The 8,388-nt window shown below is 43.6% G+C and overlaps 1 pseudogene; it reads right to left on the bottom strand.

Annotated features, from left to right (window-relative positions):
* Positions 1-547: 547 nt before the first annotated feature.
* On the bottom strand, positions 548-8,037 carry LOC130285301 (uncharacterized; annotated as a pseudogene).
* Between the last annotated feature and the right edge of the window lie 351 nt (positions 8,038-8,388).

The raw sequence follows: 8,388 nt of genomic DNA, 5'->3' as shown, positions 1-8,388 counted from the left end.
CTTAATCTGCTGTGGCTTGCAAGTCACACAGCTTGCCCCTTGCATCACCATCCTCCCTTCCTTTTAAAGCTGCAGCCCTGGCATGCTGCTGATGCGTTACCACTGCCACCATTGGTATGCCTCCCTGGGGTTTACCTTCCTCCCCCTCAGTTCCAGACATAACAATACAGGCATCATACACAGGGCTATCACTCCTTCCCTCCTCCTCCTCCTTAGGCTCACAGGATTGGGACATATCACTCACTGCTGGTCCCTCATCCTTACATGTCACCAGGGGCACACCAACCCCTCCCGCTAGCCCATCTCCACTAGGTTTTGGCATTGGCAATGCATTGTCACCACATTTTACAATATACCCCATTCCACTTTTGGAAAACATTACTGGTTCAGTCACAGGTAAACAGTTATCAATCCCCTGCACTCCCTCCCAGTTTCCACATTTCGCAGTGTCTCCCACAGTCTCGCACAGTACCTTAGAATGAACAGGACTCTCTCCTAGCCCATCCGGTGTGCAGGTAGTGTCCTCTGGAGCATAATGACAGAGCATCCGACCCAAATCATTCCCCAGCAGAACATTAACAGGGATGTCCTCAGAGACCCCCACCTCCCGCAAACCTTTGACTGTACCCCAATCCAGGTACACACGGGCCATGGGCACAGCAGGCCGCACATCTCCAATTCCTTTTAAAGCCATGGTTCTTCCAGGGATGATGTCCTCTGTATCCACCACTTCAGGACGCACCAAGGTAAATGAGGCTCCAGAATCTCGTAACCCCACTGTCACCCGGTCACCCACAGTTACACTCTGTAGGTTATCCCCTCTTTTCTCCACCACTCCAAACACCAGAAGAATGGCTGTGTGACCTCCAGCTGCCGGTGGAGAATTCTTCTTGTTGGGGCAAGTGGCACTCAGGTGCCCAATATTGTTGCATCTGTAACATCGGCGGGTGTCCCCCTGACCCAATGTGGCTCCTGTTGCTTTTGGGGATGATGGCAAGAATTTCCTGGCTGGCCTGGTGGTGCTTTGTGGTTGTGTGGCTCCCTCCAGGTACTTGCTCCAGCTTGTGCAGATCCATGCTTTGCTGTTGGTGCCCGGTTGTTGGCAAAGTCATCTCCTAGTTCTGCTGCTTCTGTTGCTGTCTTGGGCTTGTGGTCCAATATCCACTCTCTGGCTTCAAAGCTCCATGTTTTTATAAACTGATCCAGGACCATCAAATCCTCCAGGGCCTCATAGGTAGTGATGTGTAGGCCCCAAATCCATTGCCTGAATGCAGTCCTTAGCTGACCTGCATGTTCAGTGCAGCTTTCTGTGGCACTTTGTTGCAAAGTCCGAAACTTTTTCCGATAAGCCTCTGGAGTCAGATTAAAACTTTTTAGCAGGGCAGATTTTATTGCCTCATAGTCCTGGTCACTCTCAGAGGGAAGAGAAGCAAACACATCCAGAGCTTTCCCTCGCAATCGTGGGGTTAGATATCGTCCCCACTGTTCCTTAGGGAGATGGTACTGCCGGCAAACCTTTTCAAATCCCCTCAGGAACACATCCAGATCACCATCTTTCTCCAACATAGGGAAATGTTCCAAGCGGGGTTTGTGGCCTCCTTGATCCTGCACATCACTCCGTGCGGATAAAGTATCCCCTCTTAGCCTCAGAACCTCCAGTTCATGCCTCCGCTGGGCCTCTCTTTCTGCCGCCTCTCTCTCTGCAGTTAGTATCTGTGCCTCTCTCTCAGCAGTTTGGTACTGGAGAAGCAGTTGGAGTTTCATATTGGCATCCACATTCCCAAGGTGTTATAAGGCAGTCCGCATATGAGAGTCAAAGGCCTCATGTGGAGTACTGTCCTGATGGGGAGTAATGTTGTATTCCCCAGGAGATATCAGTCCTTGGATGGCAGTTCCAGCTGTAGGACTTTGTCTCATGCCACTCAGCTCTTCTGCACAGGCATCTTACTCCACAAGATCAGCAATAAGTTGTTCCTTGTTCTTTCCTGCAGTAGGGATGTCCTTTTCTTGGCACATTAGCTCCAGTTCAGGCTTGGACTGCTTGTGATATGCCTCCATATTTCCGAGATGAGACAGAGGAGGTAAAACAGGAGATGGGGAGGACAGAACTGTCTTGCACTATTTTTGTATGTCTTTTAAACCAGCACTGAGCTCTGTCTTTGGAATTTACACACAAGAATATGTATGCAATTTCTTTTTTAGTACTACGATTTCCTTACAGGTAAAATCCAGCAAGCACTAAAAATCTCTAAATATATCCCGACGCTGCCACCAGTTGTCACGATCACACCTTATCGGTCCAGCCAAGACATTAGAGAGAGTGTGATGGTGCAAGGGTTAAGGCCACCAGACCTCTGGGTATCGACTACTAGTCCCAGCAAGTCACCAAATTAACCCTTAGATAAACGTGTTTGCACCAGAGCTGCCTTCAGAAAGGTGAGCTCATATATTTAGAGATCAAAGACCAGAGCTGATTAATTAAACATTTAATCTGATAAAAGGTATCACAGTGATATATATATATATATATATATATATATATATATGTATATATAAATACAGGAACAAATGACATACAGGTACAAAAATATATAAAAGAGTTTTGCAAGGCAAGTTCAGAAAACAAAAGATGAAGTTCTTACAGCATGATGATATAGCAGTCCATGAGAGTGAGTTCCAGCTGTTCTTAGGATGGTCTTGTCAGCTTGTGGCACAGCCCTGAACAACCTGAGTCTAGCATTGTTAAATACTATATATCTGCCTTTTTGGAGGGAGACTCCATTCCCCCCTCCCCTCTGATGACAAAGTAAGAGGTAGGTGGAGTGTCCTTAAAAAAGCCGCAAGCTTAAGGCAAGGACTTCCAAGGTAGTATTTTCTGAAATACTACCAGTACCACGAGCCGCACCAGAGAGGCAGCGGGAGATCAGGGAGGTAAACAAGTGGCTCAGAAGCTGGTGTAGGAAGGAAGGGTTTGGGTTCATGGAGAACTAGGCTGACTTCGCTGTCGGTTAGCGGCTCTACCGTAGGGATGGGCTGCACCTCAATGGGGAGGGTGCCGCTGTGCTTGGGGAGAAGATGGCTAGAAGGGTGGAGGAGTGTTTAAACTAGGGACTTGGGGGGAGGGAACCTACAGCAAAGAGGGGGAAGATAGTGTAGAAGTGTAGATAGAGAGGTGGGAATTATAAATGTACCTGGGGTTGGAGCGGAGGGAGGGGTTAGAATAGTTGATAGGAATAGGCTTCATAGGAAAACAAAACTTACACCCTTGAATCCCATTAACCCCAATGACATAAAGGATGGAAATGTAAAGTGTATGTTCACAAATGCCAGAAGCCTAGCAAATAAAATTGGGGAGCTTGAGGCCTTGATACTGGAGGAACATGGCTGGACTCCTCGCATGACTGGGCTGTTAATCTGCAGGGGTTTACATTGTTTCGCAAAGATAGAATAAAAAGAAAAGGTGGTGGAGTCTGTCTGTATGTTAGAAGTGGTATGAAAGTCAGTGTGAACGATGCCATAGTGTGTGATGATTCTGAGGATGTGGAATCACTGTGGGTAGAATTACAAAAGGAGGGAAATACTGAAAAAATTATACTTGGTGTAATCTACAGACCCCCTAATATCACTGAAGAGATAGAAGATCGGCTGCATAAACAAATAGAGAGGGCCGCCCGGGCAGGTACAGTGGTAATAATGGGAGATTTTAACTATCCAGATATAGATTGGGGTCCGGGGTTGGCTAAAACTACAAAGGGGCGACAATTCCTAAATTTATTGCAGGATAATTTTATGGGCCAGTTTGTGGAGGACCCAACAAGAAGTGATGCCTTGTTGGATCTGATCATTTCCAACAACGCAGAGCTGGTTGGTAATGTAACTGTGCGGGAAAATCTTGGTAATAGCGACCACAATATAGTTACTTTTGACTTAAAATGTAGAAAACAAAGACAGGGGGGGAAGGCAAAATCATATAACTTTAAAAAGGCAGACTTCCCTGGGCTGAGGGCTGCACTACAGGACATAGACTGGGGGGAGGTGTTCTCAAATACTGATACAGAAGGTAAATGGGACATCTTTAAATCAACTCTAAATAACTATACAGCTAAATATATACCAAAGGGGAACAAATATAAACGATTAAAACTAATCTTGTCTGGCTGACAAATGATGTTAAAAGAGCAATAAACAACTAAAAAATAGCCTTCAAAAATACAAATCTGATGGGTCAGCTATAACATTTAAACAGTACAAAGAGCTTAATAAAATCTGTAAAAATTTAATAAAAACAGCAAAAATTCAAAATGAGAGACATGTGGCCAAAGAAAGCAAAACTAATCCTAAATATTTATTTAGATATATAAATGCAAAAAAAACAAGGACAGAGCATGTAGGACCCCTTAATAATGATAATGGGGAGGTTGTCACATGCGATAAAGAGAAAGCTGAGCTACTGAATGGGTTCTTTAGTTCTTTATATACTATGGAAGAAGGAGGAGCTGACATTGGACTGGTCAGTGCTGGTAACACATCATGTAATGTCCTGAACTGGCTTAATGTAGAGATGGTACAAGGTAAGTTAAGTAATATAAATGTATGCAAATCTCCAGGGTTCCAGATGGATTGCACCCAAGAGTTCTTAGAGAGGTAAGTTCAGTAATATCTGTACCCCTGTTCATGATATTTAGAGATTCACTGGTGTCTGGTATTGTGCCAAGGGACTGGCGCAAGGCGAATGTGGTGCCAATCTTCAAAAAGGGCTCTAGGTCTTCCCCAGGAAACTATAGACCGGTAAGTTTAACGTGCATTGTGGGTAAATTGTTTGAAGGACTTATAAGGGATTACATACAGGAATACATAGGGGATAATTGTATTATAAGTGATAGCCGGCATGGGTTTACTAAGGATAGAAGTTGTCAAACCAATCTAATTTGCTTTTATGACGATGTGAGTAGAAGCCTTGACAGAGGAATGGCTGTGGATATAGTGTTTCTGGATTTTGCTAAAGCATTTGATACTGTCCCTCATAGACGTCTGACAGGTAAGTTAAGGTCTTTGGGTTTGGAAATTTTAGTTTGTAACTGGATTGAACACTGGCTCATGGATCGTACCCAGAGAGTGGTGGTCAATGATTTGTACTCTGATTGGTCCCCGGTAATTAGTGGTGTATCCCAAGGTTCTGAACTGGGACCGCTGTTGTTTAATTTATTTATCAATGATATAGAGGATGGCATTAATAGCTTTGTTTCTATCTTTGCAGATGACACCAAGCTTTGTAGCACGGTACGGAGGAGGTGTACAGGTTACAAGATGACTTGGATAGACTAAGTGTCTGGGAATCCACTTGGCAAATGAGGTTCAATGTGGATAAATGTAAAGTTATGCATCTGGGTACTAATAACCTGCATGCGTCGTATGTCTTAGGGGGGATTAAACTGGCAGAGTCACTGGTAGAGAAGGATCTGGGTGTACTTGTAGATCACAGATTACAGAATAGCATGCAATGTCAGGCTGCTGCTTCCAAAGCTGGCAGGATATTGTCATGTATCAAAAGAGGCATGGACTCAAGGGACAGGGACATAATACTCCCCCTTTATAAAGCATTGGTACGGCCTCACCTGGAATATGCTGTTCAGTTTTTGTCACCTGTCCATAAAAGGGACACTGTGGAGCTGGAAAGGGTGCAGAGACGCGCAACTAAACTAATATGGGGCATGGAACATCTTAGCTATGAGGAGCGATTAAAGGAGTTACAATTGTTTAGTCTTGAGAAGAGACGTTTAAGGGGGATATGATAAACATATATAAGTATATTAATGGCCCATACAAAAAATATGGAGAAAAACTGTTCCAGGTTAAACCCCCCCAAAGGACGAGGGGGTACTCCCTCCATCTGGAGAAGGAAAAGTTTAGTCTTAAGGGGCGACACGCCTTCTTTACCATGAGAACTGTGAACTTATGGAACTGTCTACCTCAGGAACTGGTCACAGCAGGAAAAATGTACAGCTTTAATACAGGATTAGATACATTCCTGGAACAAAATAACATTAATGCTTATGAAGAAATATAAAATCCCATCCCTTCCCCAATATCGCGCCACACCCCTACCTTTCAATTACCTGGTTGAACTTGATGGACATATGTCTTTTTTCGACCGTACTATGTAACTATGTAACTATGTTCCCACCAGGGGGTCTTCTCTCTTCCTGGCCCCTTATCTCTTTGATTATATGATGAAACCAGAGTGCATGACTTTAAAGGAGATACAAACAAAACAGCCAGACCCCCCAATAAAATGCCATACACAAACCCACAGTCTGAATGACCTCTCACCCATGGCTTGGATAATACATCACACAGTTATAATTATAATACACATATAGAATTTTAATAATCAGGCCTTGGGCCTGACACCTTCACAAACACACAATACTGCTATTGTAAATAGACCTATAGTACATACAAATTTAGATACAGCATGTACCTCTACTTCCTATTCTTCTTCATTACAAATGGCTCCAGTGGCCCAACAGCCAGTTATTATGACAGCAGCTCCCTTAACCACCAGTGGATATATACATCCCAATGGAACATCGACAGTGACATCCTCCCTAGCAGTAGGACATCCTCCCACAAACCACACATTACCACCTTTAATTCCTCCTTCACTGATGCCTTTTTTAGGCAGGGGAATACAATTGAGAGATCGAGACAAATGGGCATACCCATCCCAGAAACATTAGACAGTGCAGATACAATGCGAATCTGCAATCTGTCTAAATTACAACTCACTAAAGATCAAGAATCAGTCCTTAAAAAAGGTTTGTCATTTACGCCCACCCCTAGATATGAGTCGTTCGAGTGGGTCAAGGATGTTAACCTATTAGCTCGGAAATTAGCACTGCACACAGTACGTATGAACAGAGATTCTAATTCAGGAGGTATGTCTAGACAAGATGAACAAGTACTAGAAAATTTACAATCCCGAAACAGGCAAAGGTCGAGCGCTTGCTCCCTTTTCTTCCCTAAAACCCAGGTCTAAGATGACACCATCTTTTTTTCAATTTGCCAATATAGACACCTTTGTGCGAATGGTGTGTAAAAAACTTACCACCCTCAAGCCCACTCCCGTGGTAAAACTTAAGAATCTGACAGCTGGCGAAATGAAAGCCCTACATGAATTAGAGACCAATAAATCCATTACAATAAAGCCATCCAATAAGGAGGGCAATGTTGTAATTATGGATCAACAGGATTACAAATATATGGTCCTCAGGTTGCTGAATGATACAGACACATATGTCAAATTGGATAGCTATCCAACAGAGAATTTTTTAATGAAACTACAAACTATTTTGCAAGATGCACTTGTCAATGAACTTCTTTCAGACTATGAATATAAATATCTATATAACACCAAACCTACTTTGGCGACTTTCTACGCAATGCCAAAAATGTATAAGTCCATTCGCCCTATCTCTGGCCACAAATCAAATTTGTGTTTATTTTTTCATACACACGAACAACAAACATCAAACATGATCATGGCAGACACAGCTGCCTCGTAATAGGAAATTGTGCAATATATATAAGAGAACATTGGTAACCAGTAACAGGATAAAATGCAAGTTTCAAGACTAGGTACTGGTCTAAGCTTGGAGAATTGGGGGGGAGGGGGGGGGGGAGGAAATGGGGGGGGGGGGGGACCGGTAAGGTGTAAGTGGAAAGGAAGTCGTCCAGAAGGCAGAGTGAGAATGAGTGAGAAAAATAAAGAAAGGAAGAGAAAAGAAGAGAAGGATGGGGACATGGGGAGCAGTACAGAGGAGTAGAAGAGGTCACGCCGCAACACTGAATCAATGTAGTACAGCAATGCAATATGGAGAGATATATGAGTAAATCATAAGGAGACTAGATCACTTTAGTTTTCAATAGGTAGACTCCAACCAGGGTGTCCAAATTTTCAAGAACTCTTCGTGGTTTCGCTGGGCCCTGTGACTCAATTCCTCGAACCTGCATATCTGGTGGACCTTTTGAATCCATTCTCTCAGTGAAGGAGGCTCAGCAATAAGCCAGTGTAGGGGTATAATTGATTTGGCAGCCACCACTAAATAAGATATCAACGAGTTCTTACTTGGAGTATAACCGAGTGAGGGCAAGCCCAACAGTATAGCTGCTGGGGACAGAGGAGTCTTAGATTGCATAATAGAATCTATGTTCTATGTGTTGGTTCACTTCTTTCCAAAAGATCGCAATGATTGGGCAGGTCCACCAGATATGTGCAAGTGTCCCCACGTGGGAAGTACATCTCCAGCACTTGTCGGTAACTGACAGACCATGATTATACAGAAATTCTGGCGTTTTATACCACCGAGAAACCACTTTATAATTTGA

This window comes from Hyla sarda, chromosome 8, assembly GCF_029499605.1.
Source record: "Hyla sarda isolate aHylSar1 chromosome 8, aHylSar1.hap1, whole genome shotgun sequence".
Lineage (NCBI taxonomy): Eukaryota > Metazoa > Chordata > Amphibia > Anura > Hylidae > Hyla > Hyla sarda.
The sequence above is the reverse complement of the archived record's forward strand: the minus strand, read 5'-3'. Positions and strand labels throughout refer to the sequence as shown.